This window comes from Catharus ustulatus, chromosome 9 (assembly GCF_009819885.2).
Source record: "Catharus ustulatus isolate bCatUst1 chromosome 9, bCatUst1.pri.v2, whole genome shotgun sequence".
Classification (NCBI taxonomy): domain Eukaryota; kingdom Metazoa; phylum Chordata; class Aves; order Passeriformes; family Turdidae; genus Catharus; species Catharus ustulatus.
This window is the reverse complement of record NC_046229.1, coordinates 19,553,083-19,570,332: the sequence shown is the minus strand read 5'-3', so window position 1 is coordinate 19,570,332 and position 17,250 is coordinate 19,553,083. Positions and strand designations below refer to the sequence as shown.

Genomic DNA, 17,250 nt, shown 5'->3' with positions numbered 1-17,250 from the left:
TGGATTTCTGCCTAATTCTCGATGCATTTGTGGAGCGCCTCCCCATTTCAGAGAATATCGGTCTAGGGTATCAGTATAGAGTGTTTTCGCCACGACTCGGTGCATTTCACTTTTTCAAACGGCTTTTGTTCAAGTTGAAGGAAACCCACCGCATCAGTTATTTGAGTTCCAGCGCCAGCTAATAGGGTTACAGCCTTCAGTTTCACAGTGGGGAAAAATTACAGTGTTTGTTATTTACTTTCCAGCTGCCATTTAGAATACGACTTGAAAGCTTACTGTGTTAGAGGATACAGGAAATTACACCTAAAATGAGATTAAAATAGAGGAGAGTGTGTTGGAAATGATTTTTAAATTATTTACGGTAATGGAGCTATCAAAGTATTTTTTTTCTCTTTCTCTCTTTGTTTTTCTCATTTCTTTCAAATTCAAGCAAGAGTCTGTGATACAAAACAAATGCTGTCTTCTCGTACGTTTTCATAGGAAGCATAGTGGTAGTACGTCAACAGAGGCAAGGGCTCGTGTTAAGGAAGAAATCTGTAGGAAAAGCAAGCATCTTGTATTAATTTCAGTTGGAATCTTATCAACAAGCTGGTCAGTCACCGAGTGCAGTGGATAAGGAGGGCTGTGTGTGCTGCATAATTACTCATGGCTGAAGAAGTGCGGAGTGCCCCTGCTCTGCGCGGGTTCGGACCGTGCGGTGCTAATTTCATTGCCCCCTCCCCACCACTGTCACGGAAGCTGTTCTTAGCATCAGGAGCCGGGGTGAAATAGCACCGAGAAGTTCCTTAGCGCTAGGCGAAGTGTGCTGTGCCATGACGTTGCAGAGATCCTTTCTATTTAGTTGGCGAACAATAAACGTTTATTATCACCGCGGCAGATCATCAGACAAAGCTTCCCCCTCCCGCCTCCCCCAGGCACGAGCGCTGCTGATAAGGGGACTTCTCCGGGTGACAAGCAGAGCCGCAGGCGCCATTCGGAAATAACTTCTTTTATTATTGTTATTTTCCCCCCCGGTTCGCCTTGTGCAAACCTTGGCAGGGCGGCGGCAGGTGTCAGGGCGGAGGTGCGCGGAGCCGCCCCCGCCCGCCGCCGCGGAGCCGCCTGCCCGGCTCGGCGCCTCGCAGCCGCCGGGCTCCGCCGCTCGGGCACACGCGGGGAGCGGAGCGCGCTGAATTTGTACTTTGGAGCCTTTTTCGCCTTAGATTTTTATGGCGCTAGGAGGCCTGACAGAGGAGTGTCTCTGCTGAGACCGGAGCCTTTGCTATTTTTTTAAAATTTTTTTTTTCCCTCTCCATCGCCTTCCTTTCCGCCCTCCCTCTTCTTGGTAGCACATCGAGTCAGTGTGAGTCAGGACTTGTAAAATGCATTTCCAAAGCCCAGATGAAAAGTCTCTCAGGCGTGTCTGCTGCTTTATCGGAGCTTTCCCAAGCCCACCTATGCAAACAGATTTGTAATATTTGTGTGCTTGACCGTGCATCTCTTTTACAGGAATCTGTTGCTGCGTATGACATCTCTTGCAAGCTCCCAGAGAGAATTGATGGAGCATACAGCTAGGGAATAGGATGCCAGAGAAGCACAGAGGAAGAATCCAGGCAATCACCAGGTAAACTCAGCCTTACTTTGATTTATTTCCTTTCACCTCGCCTGCAAGCCCTTGCCCACTCCAGTAAGGGAGCAGGAGAGCAGAGGGACTGTACATGTGTGTATTAAATGCCTACTCGTCTCGTTCGCTTCCGCAGGATGGGAAGGTTCAGCGTCCACTGGATATGGGACAAGACCGCTTGGCAACCCTTGTGGATTCTCCTTCTTCTAGAGGCGAATTATAGTTATGGATTTATTGTCCCGGTGCAGCACTTCCACCAGCAGCAGCAACAGCAGCAGCTTTCTGACTCTCTTCGGTGACGGGTATTCTTGGGTGGATAATACGGATTACGTTGTTATTGCTTAAGAATACGCGTAGTCGAGGAGAGTACCGGCGGCGGGCAGGCAGGCAGGCAGCGCGACCGCCCCCAGCCCACCAGCTGGCTCCTCACCTCCTCTAGTTGCCAAGGTAGCACCTTTTCCATCTTTTCCTACGCTTTGCAATGTTTCATTCTGTGTCTCTGCCCGGGCGGGGGGAGCTCGAACGCCCTGTCTCTTGCGGAGGGGGGTGCCCGGTGTGTGTGTGTGCGTGGGAGCAAGCCCAGGGCTGGGGAGGGCCGCGGCAGGGCTGGCCAAGCTCCTCGGCAGAGGGTGGCCGGGGAGCCACGGCCGCTGCGGGCTGCGCCTCCGCGGGCAGCGCTCTTGAGGCTGCGCCGGCCCGGGGGAAGGCTCTCGCCTCGTCCGGGCAGCCCCGGTGCCCCGGCACTCTGCCGGCAGCCCCAGCCCGCTCCGTCCGCGGCCCCTCGCCCCTCTCCGGTGTGGGGCGCGCATGGGGGAGCCGAGGCGGCCGGGCTCGCCTGCCAGGGCTCCCTCCCACCGGGACACGGAGTGCCCGCAGAGCCCGGGCAGCCGCGCCGGCGGTCACGGCTCCCGCGGCCGCAGCAGCCGCGTGGTGCGGGCTGGGGGTGCCCGGGGCGGGCGGGGGCCGAGCGCCCCGTGCCAGCGTGGCTAGCGAGGGGAGGGACACCCCGCCCGGCCGCGGAGCGCCCCACGCCCGGGGAACCCCCCTGCCCCGGCTGCCGAGGGGTTCGGCCGTCCAGTGGGGCCGCTCCGGGGGAGCAGTTTGAGGCCGGTTGCTTTCAATTACAGCAATGCCCCCCTCTTGCTCTTTTATCCTCACCCTGCAACCTGGTGAGGGAAAGTTTAAGAACCTACCTTCACACCAGCTCCAGCCCAGCGGAGTTTATCAGCTTCTGAGACCCCAGACTGAGACACATGCTTGGGGCCAGAGCTGAGGGTTTTTTTCCCCTGTGCAGCTCAGGTGGTGGCTTATTTGTGCCCTTTCCAAGAGCTCGGGAGATCCCAAATGGTACTTGCAGCTGGACAGGTGGGAGACACAGCTAAGGGAGTGTTGATTCCCATAACTGGCCGAGACATGCCCCATCGCTTTAACACAGAAGTGCATCTGTCCTTCTCTCCAGTCTCAGCAGCAGGGCACAGGATTTGGTTAAAACCCTGATCAGTCTTTCAGATGTTGTGCTTAGGAAAATCCAGGCATAGCATTCATAGTTCCAGTCTCTTTTTCCCTGCTCCTCTGCTCACAAGCCTGGCAGAGAAAAGCAGCAGGGTGTGATCATGCCTGCGTTTTGCCATTCAAGGCCTCTCCACATGCCCATATGATCCCAGGTCTTGTTGCCATGTAGTCACAATTGTGAGACCAGATTTCAGCCTTAAGTGAATTAGATCAGAAGCCATTTTAAAGCAAGACCAGGAGTCCTGTGATAAGACAGCCTTTTTGAATGCATCCTTCCCCAACCTCAGCTATGATGGGGCTAGGAATGATTTTTAATGTGGACAAACCAGACATGTGGTGATCATTGAGAGCGTGAGGTGGGCTGATGGAGAATTTCTTTCCCTCTGTCTCTTGCATAGAGATTGAAAGGCTGTCAATGTTCTACTTAATAATTTCCAGCAACTGCCAAAGCAATCTTAGTCTGTTGCCTTTAGTAGTGAGTGGAGCGCTTGTTGTAACACAGACGTGTGGATCTGTTATTCTTTAGACACATCTTTGATGCTAGCACTCTGATCCTTGTGTTTCTCTAATACTACTTGAAAGCAGATTTTTTTCCTTGTAGTTTAGTATGTTCAACAGCCTCAGAAATAACGTTAAATTATGCTTTAAAAATACATGATCAGCTGCTAAATCATAGTCAGTTCAGCAGCGTAACACAGCCACATTCACAAGTGCTGCAGGAACAGCGATGGGAACAATATTTTGAAATCCAGGTTTGTATTACAAACCTTCCTCTGGTCTGAGCTTTTAGTTGACATTTTCCCTTGAGTCATGACTTAGAATATTATTAAGAGTTCCCATTTCATCACATAAAGGGCGTGGATTTGTTTGCTCTTTGCTTGGTTGAGTACCTTGTGTAGTATGTATTGGACTGGTACCCATAAATACAAGCTTAGCAAATGGTTCTTTATATTTGGTTTCTTCTAGTTGCTTTCTGTAAAGCATGATGAGATGGTTTTGCTGAATAATGCCTTAATGACAGGGCTGATGCATTTTTAATGGATGTACTCTTTGTCATTGTCAAAATTAACATTTTGATGATTGTAGATTTCTCTTCTCTAAAATCTTTTGGGAATTGCTATGCTATGTGGATTAAAAGAGTGAAAATGTAAGACCCGACTGGAGAAATACTGGATGTGCTCACCAAAATGATTCTAGAATATTGTGTAAATGCTCAATGTGGACTCTTGGATGATGTTTCCCAATAGCATGGTCTCAAAGGGACTTCCCCCATTTATTAGGAGTCCCAGGGGTCAGTCACATATATATGTGACTATATATATAGATAGACAGAGAGGGTAATTTCTGAACAACAGACCTCTAAGTAGTGACTATTTATACTGTGGGTCTGATCCTGGCAATGCATGTAGCTTCAACGGGATTGCTCAGGAAAGCAAGCTTGCTTATGTTAAATCCAAAATATTTAGGGCAAAATCCTACTATCCAATGCAATAGCAAAGTCCCAGTTGATTTCACTGTGGGAAAAGATTAGACCCCTAGTGAAAGGGATTTTTTACAATGCTGCAGTTTCCTACTTTGCTTTAGAAATTGTGAATCCTGTGTGCTAAAAAAAAACCCCTCTAAAACCTTTCTACCTCTCGTAGTCTAATGATATTTCATTAATGACAAAAATTGCACTAAAAGTTTATAGTGGAACATAGTAAGAAATTACTTTATGCATAAGGGGGTTTAATTGTATCAGTATGAGCATTTCCTAGGACATTTTAGAATGAGGTTTGTGGCAGCACCAACTGTGCATTAACAGCTGTTTTGGTGAGGGCATATTTAATTAATTCAGAATGCTAAATTTCTGTTTTAAAATGGGTTTTGTAATCTGAATTCCTGGTAGAAAATTAAATAAAAAATTACCCTAAAAATAATTACTTGAACTTAGCCTTGTGTTTAAAGGCCATAATCCTATGAGGATTTATCTCTCTGGGTAGTTTTCTCCGCTGGAGCAGCCTCGAAGGCTGCTGCCATGGGTAAGTCTTTGTCACGCCAGGGTCCCCAGAGCGGCACGGGCGGTCCATGGCAGAGCAGACACCGGTGTGGCAGCAGCCCTGGGGCAGCACAGGTGACACTGTGATACTGGCTGTCCCTCACTCTGCTCCCAGAGCAGGGAGCTGCCCAAAGGGCTCTGTCTCCAGGCACAGTGGGCACATCCTGCCCCATGGTGGGAATGGGAGAACAGGGAGTAGTTTTGGTCCCTACTGCGGGCAGGGTCACAGCCCTGCCTGGGTCTGCCCATAGTGTGAAGTATTTCTCTGCCTAGCATACCCTAAATTAAGTGATAGGAACTGCCATTGGACTTCAGGTGGCCTTTCCAGAAATATTTAAAACTCCAGCCCTTACATAGGTTTATATAAATATACATATATACTCCCAGGCAGCCCTCTCTGAAGAGAGGCTAAGCATAGTAGAAAAACCACATTCTTGCAGACCTGACAGAGGCACAACACCCACTCACCTCAGCAGGGGCCGTGCTGTTGCAGTGTTTATTTATGACCTGTGTTGTGATTCCTCTTGCTCTCCAAATTTGCTTAAAATAAATGCCCACAGTATTGCATGCAGATGTGTACAGTTATACAGAAGTTTTTACTTTCTGCTTTTAAGACTTCATATGATTTTGAGGGGAGTGTAAGTTTTCTTCCCATAACAACTTATTGTCTTTCGTGCCAGTTTAGGTGGCTTCTGGTGTTCATAGGGTTTTCTTGAGGAAACTGAAGAGTAATAATATCTATGCATCCATGCAGCTCCACACATATTTTGCAGCTGTAAGAATAAGCTAACTAGCCTTTTTCTGTGTCTTTTTACATCACACTAGCCATAATGTACACAACTGGATTTTTATGCACTTTTTAAAATAAATCACGTCTTTACGTGCACAAAAGGCTTTTTCTTCCCTTCCTTTTAATAGATTACTATTTTTCTGAAAAGCATCGCCCCCAGGTATTACCCATAGCTGTTATGACACTTCGCCATTTAGTCTTGTAAAGGTAAATCATAACACTCATTATTAAGAGCCATAAATTTTTACCAGAATCATCATCTACCTCCTGAAAGCTTTAATGGTAGAAACATTTCCTGGGCTAGCGCCCATGATGATTACATGCTTTTTATTGCTATCATTTAGTAACCAAATTGCTCAAAAATCAAAGGACTTGATTATTGCATACCTGCAATGCATAGAGCTATTTATAAATGTTGGCTCGATAATAACAATGACTCAAAAGAAATTTAAATGACAGGCCAAAAATAAGTAGTCTAATAGTGAAAAAACAAGCCAGAATTCATAGAGGTGATGGAAAGAGTCTGACTGCAAAGGACAGAGAGGATCCTGAGGAAGGTGAAGAGAAGAGCCTAGGAGGTGATGGTAGAAGGTAGATGTGACCCAGCTTTTCAGAGTCACAGGGCAGAGGAGAGGTGAGGCACCAGGGACTGTAGGTGAGGAGGCATCGCAGTGTGGCGCTGGAAGTATGCACCAGAGGTGTTGAAACCAGGGCTGGAACATCACACGGGTTTGGTAGCTTGCTTCCTGGAAAAACAGTATCTAGTTATAAGCAGCAAACAAAAAATTAGGTGAAATGTTCCAGAAACTAGCGTGAATTGATTGATGGAAAAAATAAGAGTCTTGAATATATAGCTGAAAGGTGGTTTATATATGTATATTTTATATATACACATGCACATATATATATATATAACAATACATACCCAGCCAAAATTACATAATAATGCCCATATAGATAAACGAAATGAGTATCCCGCTTTTGAAATCGTTCTCCTGCAGAAACCAGTGGGAATTTTCCATTGATTACAGCGGGTTCAGAATTTCTCCTCTCTGCAGGAAAGCAGTGTAGCCTGGTGTGTGTAAATAGACCTAGAAGCTGTGTATGGAGAATATGCAGCATGGCTATGAAGAAACATTTCCTTCCAGTGAGCCCATACCCCTCTAGCCAATGGGGATGATACAAAGCAACAGAGCAATCTCCAGGCAGGAAAGCCCTTGCCTGGGAGATGTAAAATTGATTTGGCCAAGACACAGCAAGCAGTTGTCATCCTAGGAGGGCTGGAGGGCCATCTGGGGTGGCCCCTCACCTCTGACTCTTGCAACACAGCTCCATGGAGCTGAAATGGCTCTGATAATTTCTCAACTTTGTACCACTAGAAAGAAAAGGCTAGGCCCACACGAAGTAGCTTACACCTTCTAAACTACTTGAGTATTTCAGATTAAGTAGATCTTTTATCTGTTTTGGGATCAATTGTCACCACTGCGTTGTTTTGTGTCAGCTCACCTGGGTTGCATGCAGTGTACACCCTTTTCACATTATTGCATGAGGCATGAAATATTGGAAAAATATAGCTGACTTTAATATTCCAATTGCTGATTCATAACCTTGTTTGTAATGTTAGCGGTTTCCTTACTAAATCAGGATAATACCACAAAGTTTATTAATGATAACAGGTCAAACCAATCTTTTAAATCATTGAAAATCAAAGATAAAGTGATCAACATGAGGCTGGTCTTCTCTAATTGGAAAAATAGGAACATTTTGAACCAGAACAGTACAGCATGCAATTGTGCAGCCTGTTACCAAAAAAAGAACCATCTCACTGCATCTTACAGAAGCATTTACATAGATAATGTAGATTTCATGTGACTACTTTTATATTATCTGATAGTAATAGCTGTGTAAATATTCACATTCTCCTGACAAGACGCTGATAAAAAAAATCAAATAAAAAGGCATCACTAACTACTGTATTATTAAGGATTTATTTTATTTCTTTAATTCTGGTGGAAAATAGTAAGAGCAGGGAGGCTTGATGAACTTATGTTTCCCACCATCAGGAAATACTAACAATCATTCTTCAGGAGATAACTTACCTGGTTACTCCAAGCAAATACATTTCGTATTAGTTCTTCATCAATTCACCACGATACATTCTTCTGTTTTGTGGTTTATTGCTTGCTGTTTTACTGGAGCATCACCTATTGCAATTTTGATGCTCTGGTTGTTAAAAATGACCGCTATGGGAAAAACTGTTTCTTGTTCCCCTACTTTCCTCTGCTGCCTTGCTGTCCTGCTTCCTGCTTACATTACACGCAAAAGATTTGAGGAGATGGATTCTCTTTCTCAATCTGTTTTATTTTAGAAATGCCAGGATCCTTTAATTTCCTAATATTTTTCTGAAGGTCTTGAATTATAGAGTAGAGCAGTGGAAACTTTCTCAGACCTCAGCTTAAGAGGTGGTGATTTTTCCATTTTTAAGAAAGAGACCTTTTTCCCCATGTGTGCCAGGGTCTGAGTTACTCAGAGCACAATGATATAATTACTTGCAAGGTTTCAGTACAATCCTTTTTGTTTTGACTGCTCATTGTCCTTTGTTGTGTTATGACACCATGTAGCTGTCCCATCGTGTGTCGCACATGTGATAACATAAATCCATTTGCCTTCAGTTGTTCAAAGAGCCCCTTGATGAAAACTGGATCTGCAAGTCCTGCAAGAGCCATACCCACTCCCTTTTGCTCTTCTTGTTTAGATGTTTGTGATTTCTGTTAATGTAAATTGTTGCCAGCAAAGAGGCCAGGACCAATCTAGACCATTGGTTAGAGGTGAACATAGACATGTTCAGTTTTTTTTTGCTGGAGCTGCAGTGAGGCAGTGTTGCTCACTCTGCTCCAGCCTCCCTGGTAGAGAGGGAGGAAAAACTCCAGTGAGGGAAAGGATGCTGAATGGATGTGATGAGAAATCCAAGGAAAACAAATCAAATAAATAAATACACACACACACACACACACACACACACAAAAGGTAGTGTTTTCAGGTTTTATTTTTTATCAAATGCAACTCTATTTTAAATTTTCCACGTTTCTTGGATGCAAAACTTAAACATGTGCCCTGTAGAGAGGCTCAGAACAATAGCTCTGCTTTCTCTAATAAAATCTCTCTTCTGAGATTAACTCTGGAGCTAGCAGTGAGGTCAGTGCTTCATTTCATATAAGTCAGCTCATGCTGACAAGGGTCTGGCCTTCTTAGTGATGGGCCGTTTGCTGCTCAGAAGTGTGAGGAATGGCTTTCTGAAATATCGATAGCTCGCCTTCGCTGCAGTTCATGATCAAATTTAGCTGGCAAGTATCAATGTGCTACAGCCAGACTGCAGGGCTGAGAGGCTCAGGCATGGGCCAGCCACTAAGGTCTGCTTCCTAAATCAGAGGCTAACTCTTCCATTAGTGTAAATCAGTGGTTTATAACAATGTCAAATGAGATTTGTGTCAGAGTAGCCCAGACTACTGGTCTTGGGATTTGAAAAGGAGTAGAAAAATTAGACTGCAAATATTAGAATTCTTTTTTCATTTGGTTTTGTTGTGTGTATTTGTGAGTGTGCCTATACACATATGTATGCACATGCATTTTGTTACCATGGACTTGTGGCCATGTGGCTGCCATTTAACATGGACCTAAGAGCACAGAATCTTCCTCCTGGTGTGGTTTGATTGACATGTGCAGAGATCTCACATAAAGGCTCTGGGATCCCGCTTTTCATCCATAAAAGGAAAGCAGGCAAGCTTCATCCCTGGCTAAACCCTTTGCACAATATACATCAATAATGAGGCAGCATCTATTTATACATTGCTCACTGGAAATGACTGAATTCAGACAGAAGTTGGTGAGGCAGCCTGAGCTCCACCAGCCTCCATGGAGTCTATTGTTAGTACCCAGGATGACTCCTCAGGCAAATGGGGAAGAGAGGCATGATTTGGAGCCTACCATGCCAAGGGAGGAATACCAGCTTCCACACTTGGCAGGTGGTGTCTCCTCTCAGAGAATGCCTTCGCTGGCTCTGCCAGAACCCGGCAGTCATGGAGGAGGAATGCAGGAGAAATGGTCGCAGGAGAGCAGCTCTGTTGCTGCTCCCTAGGAAGTGGAATGCTGACTTGGGTTTACCCACATGGTGAGAGCTCCCTGCCTTTCTTCATGAGAAAAGGACATGTCCAAGAGGGAGGAAGGCAGTTCTGCCTTCATACACACTGATGCTACCTTACTATATTGTTGCAGAAGGTTTTCAACAGCATCTCTTTACCTAGAAAGAGAAAGATGCAGTAAAAAAGCCCCATTGAGCATGGTGGCATTGGTTAGGTACGTCTGTGTGCCGATTGTCCACCAGCATGTGTCTGTGATGATGAAAACTTGCTTGTCTGTGAGATATTTATCATAAATAAGGTACTGAGAACCCCTTAGCAAAGCAAAATGCAGACAGTGCTTTTGCTCCGTATCCTTCTTCACTCCTGCTTTGCTCTGTGGCTCTTGTGTACTTTGCCCATATGCTCTAAAGCTATTTTGTTTTCAGTTTTATGTATGTTTTATGTAAATTAGAAGAATCAAGCTCCTCTGCTTGCTAAATTATAAATTGAGTGGAAATTGGTCGACTCTCTTTAGACTATGTAAGTTATACAAGATGTAAGTAATCAAGCTCAGCAGGCTGGGCTGGGGAGGGAAAACACGTCAATAGCGTGGGCCACGTGAGCTGTGTCCGCGTGTCTCCATGCACTGCTGCTTGCCTTTGCAGCCTCAAATATCTCTTTGCTCTGAAGTGCCAATCTAGCTCCTTTTAGACCATTCTCCAAGATGCAGGTTTATTGCCTCCTTTGGTAGTTTGCTCGGTATATTCAGTACGCCGTGTATAAATGAACTGCTCTTAAATGCCTGTTTCCACTCTCCTGCGTTAGGATCAGAGTAGATTCAGACTGCCTCCTCTGGGAGCACTGATTCATTTTCCTTCCCTTCTTCCCCTGTAAGTTAAAGTGCCTGTTGATTTTAGTGTCTATCTCCTTGGCTTACTCCCTGCTTTGGCTCTATTTCCCCTACCCCACACTGCTTTTCATATGCCTGAATCTTGCCCTGGGTCATCTTTTCCTCAGTAGCCCACTACAGCCTCACAGAGTAGGACTGTGGTGCAGGAGCAGGAGATTGGCAGTGGCTGGCAGCCTGTGACACACTGCCAGGGGAGCAGGGAAGGTGGTTTGTGTCTTTGGTCTTGGTGAGATGGTGGAGAATCTGCTGCAGGGCAGAAAAGACAGTCAAGTGTTTAGAAAAAGGGGCCTAAAATCACATACCTAGGCCTATCCTTACACAGCCAGATAGGACCAGTGTTATTATAAGCAGATATGGGTGGGCATGGTGCTGCTCTAGTCTGAATGCAGAGTCCTCTTAAAACTGTCAATTTTCTGATGCTTGTGACACACCAAACTGCCCCTAAAAGGTGAGACTGCAGCCTCAGCACAGACAGGCATTGGCTGCATCAGCATCCACTGCTGCCAGAGTGACCAAGAGCAGCCTGTGCACCCCTGCAGCACCAGGTTGCATCAGGCAGAGCTCGGGGTAGCTCTGCTCTCTGTCTTTGAGCTCCATGCCAGGCAGCAAACAGAGAAAAACATGTCCAGAGAGGCAGTGTAGTACAGTTCTTATCAACTGACCAAAATTTAAAGCCAGCATCATAGAGATTGAATCTCCTTGCCATGGAAAATCCAGGTTAGAAATGTATTGCTGGTGGGGGGGATTGTGGCCATTGGGTGGGCTCTGCAGGCATGGCCCTGGGCACAGACCTTTAGTGAGCAGCCTGTTCCCAGGCACTGCACAGCCCTGCGTGCTCTGCTGACTCTGGCGGGGTTGAAGCATGTGCACAACAAAAGGGGATCCCAACTGAGTTGTCAGATGGCCTTCAGGAGTCTCAGGCCAGGACTCACAGGGCACAAAGGGGGCTCTCTCGGCTCAGGCTCTGACCTGGAGTTTAAGCTCTCTTTCACTGAGTTCATAAAATACATGCTGCTTTTTTAAATTCATCAAATACCTTGATTCAGTGATGTAACTTCAGAATGTGGTTTATTCTGTGCAGTCAAATATTTACCGAAGATGATAAAATGTATCCAGACTGCCTTTTTAGAGCTGCCTCTTTTAATTCAAGGGGAAGGCATAACCTTTTGTTTCCTGGTGTGATTTTTACTGAACCTCTGCTTACTTTATTTATTAGGCCACATATAAATTTATTACCAGTTGTGTCTCCAAATAAAAGACTCATAGGTTGGTAAGTAGTCTATAAGTTGAGCTGCAATTCTTTGAAATTCATAAAAGAATGATTTTGATCCATGGAATCACTAATTAATGCTGCTTTTCAATACGCAAAAATTAAGTTAACAGTAATTAATGTAGCCAGCCTGGAACCTTAGGAAACTACTGCCAGCAAGTGTCTTTTGGTGCACTCAAGAGGATGCAGTTTGATTGTTGGCACCAACAGACAGGTTGGGAATTGTAAACATGGTAATTAGCAGTAAGTTTCTGGATCTCAACTTGCCAGACTGGCAGCCTGATTCTTGGAGTAGTTGTCACATGGGAGGAGGGAAAAACAAAGTAAGGGAATTAGAGCAACCTTGCATTGCTCCACCAACATATGCCGCTGGACCAATGTTTTTCTTGGCAAAGATCTCTGACAAGGCGCTTAAAAGCAGCATTGCAGCCCTACTGCAAACTGTGAACCTCACTGCAGGCATCAACCAAGCAACTGTCTCTGGCTCTTCTTTTTAAGCTAAGAGTGTTGCTCCATGGTAAAGAATTGCAGAATCTGAGATCCTTCCACTCTACCTCTGTGGTGGAGCATGGTGTTGATAAGGTTATCAACAATAATGGGATTAAAAGAGTTAAAATCCAGCTTTTCTGGTAATCCCGGAGTATTCTATTGTTCAGCTATCAAAGATTAAGGTTATAGTAACCTTATTAATCCTTGGTGTAGTGTAAACAAAAAGGAAATGTCAGCCTTAATTCCACCATGAAATTAAATCTTCACTTCTCTAAATGATGATTCAAACACAGCTTACTGCAGCCAATGTGGTTTATGAAAATGTGTAACCCATGTGAATTTAAGAAATCCAATCTGAGAGACAGAGAGAAAGGGGTGATGAAGCATGGCACTTGTTTTGTTTAAAATTAAAAAAGTAGGATTAATTCAGTTTGTATGTCTGCAGAAACTATACCCAGACCCAAAAAATATGCAAAGAATTAGGAAGGGACTGAATGCTCAAGGTGTACATCCCTGGGAGGCAGAGAATACAGCTGCCAGCCCACAGCAGGACAGCCATTCCTGTGCCACAAAGCAGCCACAGCGCTGCTGGTGGTGACCCCATCCCCGTGCCCTGCTTGCAGGACACTGTGTGGCCTTGTTAATGCTGCCCCAGTAGGGACAGGGTGCCCTGACACAACAGCTTAACCGAGCACTGATCCACTTGTGCTTTCAGTGCCAGATTCAACATGATGAAAACCAAAAAATATCAGAAATGAAACTGTTGCTGAGCCTTCTGCAAACAGCAAGCCTTCACAGGTGCTATGGTGAAGAGCACAGGTTTTCCTGGATAAGGTGATTTCCAGAGGGGTGGGAGCTGCCTTTTTTGGCGATGGATGGTTTCCTCCTCACCTGTGCTGGGCAGAGCCCCTGCTCACTCTGCCCGCAGAGGTTGAATGTATAAATAGGTCTGAAACTGCTCTCTGGGGCTAACTATCTGAAGAGAGGGAAAGGCAGACTGACAGAGCTGTGCTTAGAAGTCAGTGGGATCTGGACCAGGTAAATCTGTGTTTCTTTGTGGGGAGTGGGTGGGGAATTACAGTAAGTAGAAGTGGGCTGAGTACCCCTTGTTATGCTTTTTTGACTTGGAGGAGAAATAAAGTAGTGGTTAAATGGGGTGATTCAGAATGATTCTGCATGTTAAATAATCACTCACTCCAGGTCTAGGAGGGTGGTAGTTAAGTATCAAGGAACTGCTTATAGCAGGAACTGAGCTCTCTGGAGGGCAAGAGGCATTGCCAGAGAAAAAGAGATGGTTTTAGTGGGGCTGTTCCCAGAGAAAGGGGTTTTTTCACTTCAGCAAAACCCAACTGCCCCATGGTCTCTGCAAGTCCTGGAAATTACTGTGTGTTTGGACTGATAGAGCTGGAGAGTGGGCATGTTCTGCGTCTTCATATTGTTTACTCCAGTTGTCATTAACTCTGATAAAGTTGCATAATGAAACTCAGGCTCATAAAAGAACTCATTTTAAGATGTGTTCTATGTTTTTCTTCTTCACTCACTGAATCATACTCTTCTCTGGCGTGAATTGTCACAGCTCCAGAGCGTGCACTGGTTCAGATGTGCCCGCTGGGTCCTGGGCTGTCTCCATCCCCTCTACTGCTACAATTGCTACCACAAACACAAATTGGCTCACTCTGCCTCTTCTTGTCTTTCCGCAGTATAGGAACAGATAATGGGCCCATGGGGTTGTTCAGAAATATTGCTGGTTTCCAGTGCTAGCATAATGGTCCCTTCTAGGTAGTATCCCTTTCCTGGACAATTTCCCAGTAAAATAGTAAATGGCAACTGCAGAGCAGTAAAGGCAATGGCGTATTTGTTTGACTGACATTTCAGAGCCTGCAGAGCAAATGCAATTAGGATCCACAGTGTGCTGCAGTTTCCTTTCTTCATTTCCCTACCTTGGAAGAACTACTGTTAGGATCAGCTGAAGTCTGGTACCTTAGAGTGGTGCAGATGCTCCCGGGATGGAAGGCAGGGCATGCCCAAGCCTGTGTGGGCTCCCTTTGCATTGGGAGCAGTCAGCACCTGAGAGGGCTCAGCTGGGACCGGAGCTGCTGCCACTCCCCTGCCGGCACTGCAGCAACAGTGATTTTGTTAGTAGGTGTGCACTTCCCCTGGACTCAGCAGATCTGACACAAGGGTGGCTCTGTGGCACTGAAACCTGCCCTTCTCACTGGGAGAAACCTCTGTCCGTGCCCATGGGTCTGTGCTGGGCAAAGCAGCAGAGGGTGTGGGCTACCCTGGCCTTCGCCAGGGGCTGCTGATGCTGTCTTTGGAATATTGCGGGATCAACAGTTGATGCGCTTTGAGCACTTTGATACAGACTTGGCAGCAGAAGGAAATGTGAAAAAACTGGTGGTAATCATTCAGATTTGCCTGAAGGAGGTAATTGAAAACAAATTGCTACTGAAAGCCACGGCCATGGTTAATTGTGGTGAAGCACTGTGGGCCACTCACCTGTAGGAAAAGACTGCTAGAGGACAAATGAGGATCAAAATTGTCCCTGCCCTGGGGAAAGAGCATCTCAGCCATATAATTTGAGGTTTGTAGGGTTATTCTGTAGCTCCTAGATTCTGGCATGAAAATCCAAGCCTGCAGAGCAATGCTTTAATGGCTGGAAATAATGCAGCCAGTGATGGCAGGAGCAGCTGTGGCTTGCCTTGGTGGCAGGGGGGTGGCCAGGCTGTGTGGCGTCCCTTCTGCCACAGGCAGGTCCAAGCTGACCCCCACAGGAGAGGTACAGGCAGATGCCCCATCCCCTCTCAGCAGGATGGAGTCTGCAGTGTGCACAGAGCCACCCACCCTACAGCCTGCTCCAACTGAGTTTTACCTTTCATTTGGAACATTGCTACCATGCACTGTTTTATTTGTTAGCAAATTTAAACATTGCAATGTCTGCTGTTCCTGGTGCTTCTTGGATGCCTGGACACAGGCAGATGCTGATGCCTGTGTGAATTGATGAAGTGTTTTGCAAATCTCTTTGTCTCTCAGAGAAGCTCTTTCCAAAATGCTATTGCAAGGATTCAGGAGATGAAAGCAATGATGAAAAGGATGATCCAATTTTTACTAAATTGCACTTTTTCTAGATATTTTGATTCAGAGTCCCTGGAGGGTTAAAAAAAAAATTCTGCAGCTTCCTGTGTGTGGTGACAAATTCCATACCAGCCTCTTTCAGGACAGATCCTTGCTCCAGGCTCTTGCATCTTTGCTTTGTGCTCAGGAAACTAAGTACAGAGCATGCTACAGCCTGTGCTTCTGTTTGCTCCTGCCTGTGCTTCTGTCTCCCCCCTGTGCCAAGGTGCAAGTGGGGGAAAGACAGGAAAGTATGAAAAATGGGAACCAAAGTTTCTTAAAGCACTCTAAATGCAGGGCAACCCTGCTGAGTTTGTGATGCTGCATGAGCATTGGCTGAAAGTGCTGTGAAGGTTGGGCCACCCCAACTGGAGCCTCAATTGCAGTATTTCAAAAAGGACAGTAAAGCACACATATGCAGCACAAGTATTAGGATATGAATACTCCCATCTAATCTGAGATATGGAAGAGAGAGATCTATCATCCTTTGGTAGTTCAACATACCTTTATATAGAAAACCAAAACATGGTGACTTGAATTCTTATTATTACTAGTGACAGCTTTTGGGACGTTTGGTATTTTAACCATTTCTCTTCTATTGCAACAAAATACCCAAGTGCTGTCCATGCAGAAAAGCCTGTCTCCAAGCAGTGAGACTGGTGTGACAGTGTTAGGGATATGAAATCATGCTCCCCTCTGTGGGAGTCTTGCCTGCATGAGGGCTGCAGGCTGTCAGGCTTTTCCCAATGGAATGGCAGCTCTGCTGCACAGGGTACTTGAGCAGTTGCTCTTGTTTTTAACATGTCGGATCATGACTTGCTCTTCCACTTGGTGTTGGGGTTGGAAAATACTTTCAAAATAAAAATACAGGAGGCTGGCTGAGAAATCAGTGAGTATGCTATCTAGATGCTCCACATTTAGATGTAATGATTGACAAGGGATGTAAAACAGGTGACTTTTGTCAAACCAAAAGATGCTCTGCTCATATGATGCAATTTGAAAAGGTTTGTTTTAAGAGTATGGCTGTGTTTTACAGTTGGGTATGCACCTGTATGTGCATGTGAATGGAATGACTGCAGTATTCCAGCTCTGCCTGGAGTTAGGTGCTGTAGTGAGCTGGCAGTATGAAATGTAGTATCAGTTCCCCAGGGTCAAGCACTGCACCTTTACAACAGTGTGGAAGTCTGAGTGGTGCAGGATGATAATGTCTTCTCCCACATAAATGTGCAGGTGGTAAATTTAATTTCACAATCCCCTTATTTTCCTTTATTTCATTCCTTTAAGCTGGAGGGAAAAGACGGAAGAATGTGTCTGCTATGGAAAGGAAAGTTCTTGGCAGGACAGGAGCTCTATGCATGCTGCCAAAGGTTAATGGATACAAGGAGCTGCTGAACACCAGGTGTATG

The 17,250-nt window shown here is 45.6% G+C and overlaps 1 long non-coding RNA gene across 3 annotated transcripts in view; it reads left to right on the top strand.

The window, feature by feature from the left end:
• The window catches only part of LOC116999899, a 46,192-nt gene that overhangs the window by 2,027 nt on the left and 26,915 nt on the right, over positions 1–17,250 (top strand). For 2 of the 3 annotated variants that reach the window (XR_004418640.2, XR_004418642.2), the window contains exons 2-3: positions 1,489–1,603; positions 1,740–1,905. This is a non-coding gene — a long non-coding RNA (uncharacterized LOC116999899). Of the gene's footprint in view, positions 1–1,158; positions 1,343–1,488; positions 1,604–1,739; positions 1,906–17,250 lie in introns of those variants that run through there. The other variant, XR_004418641.2, reaches the window with a different exon arrangement.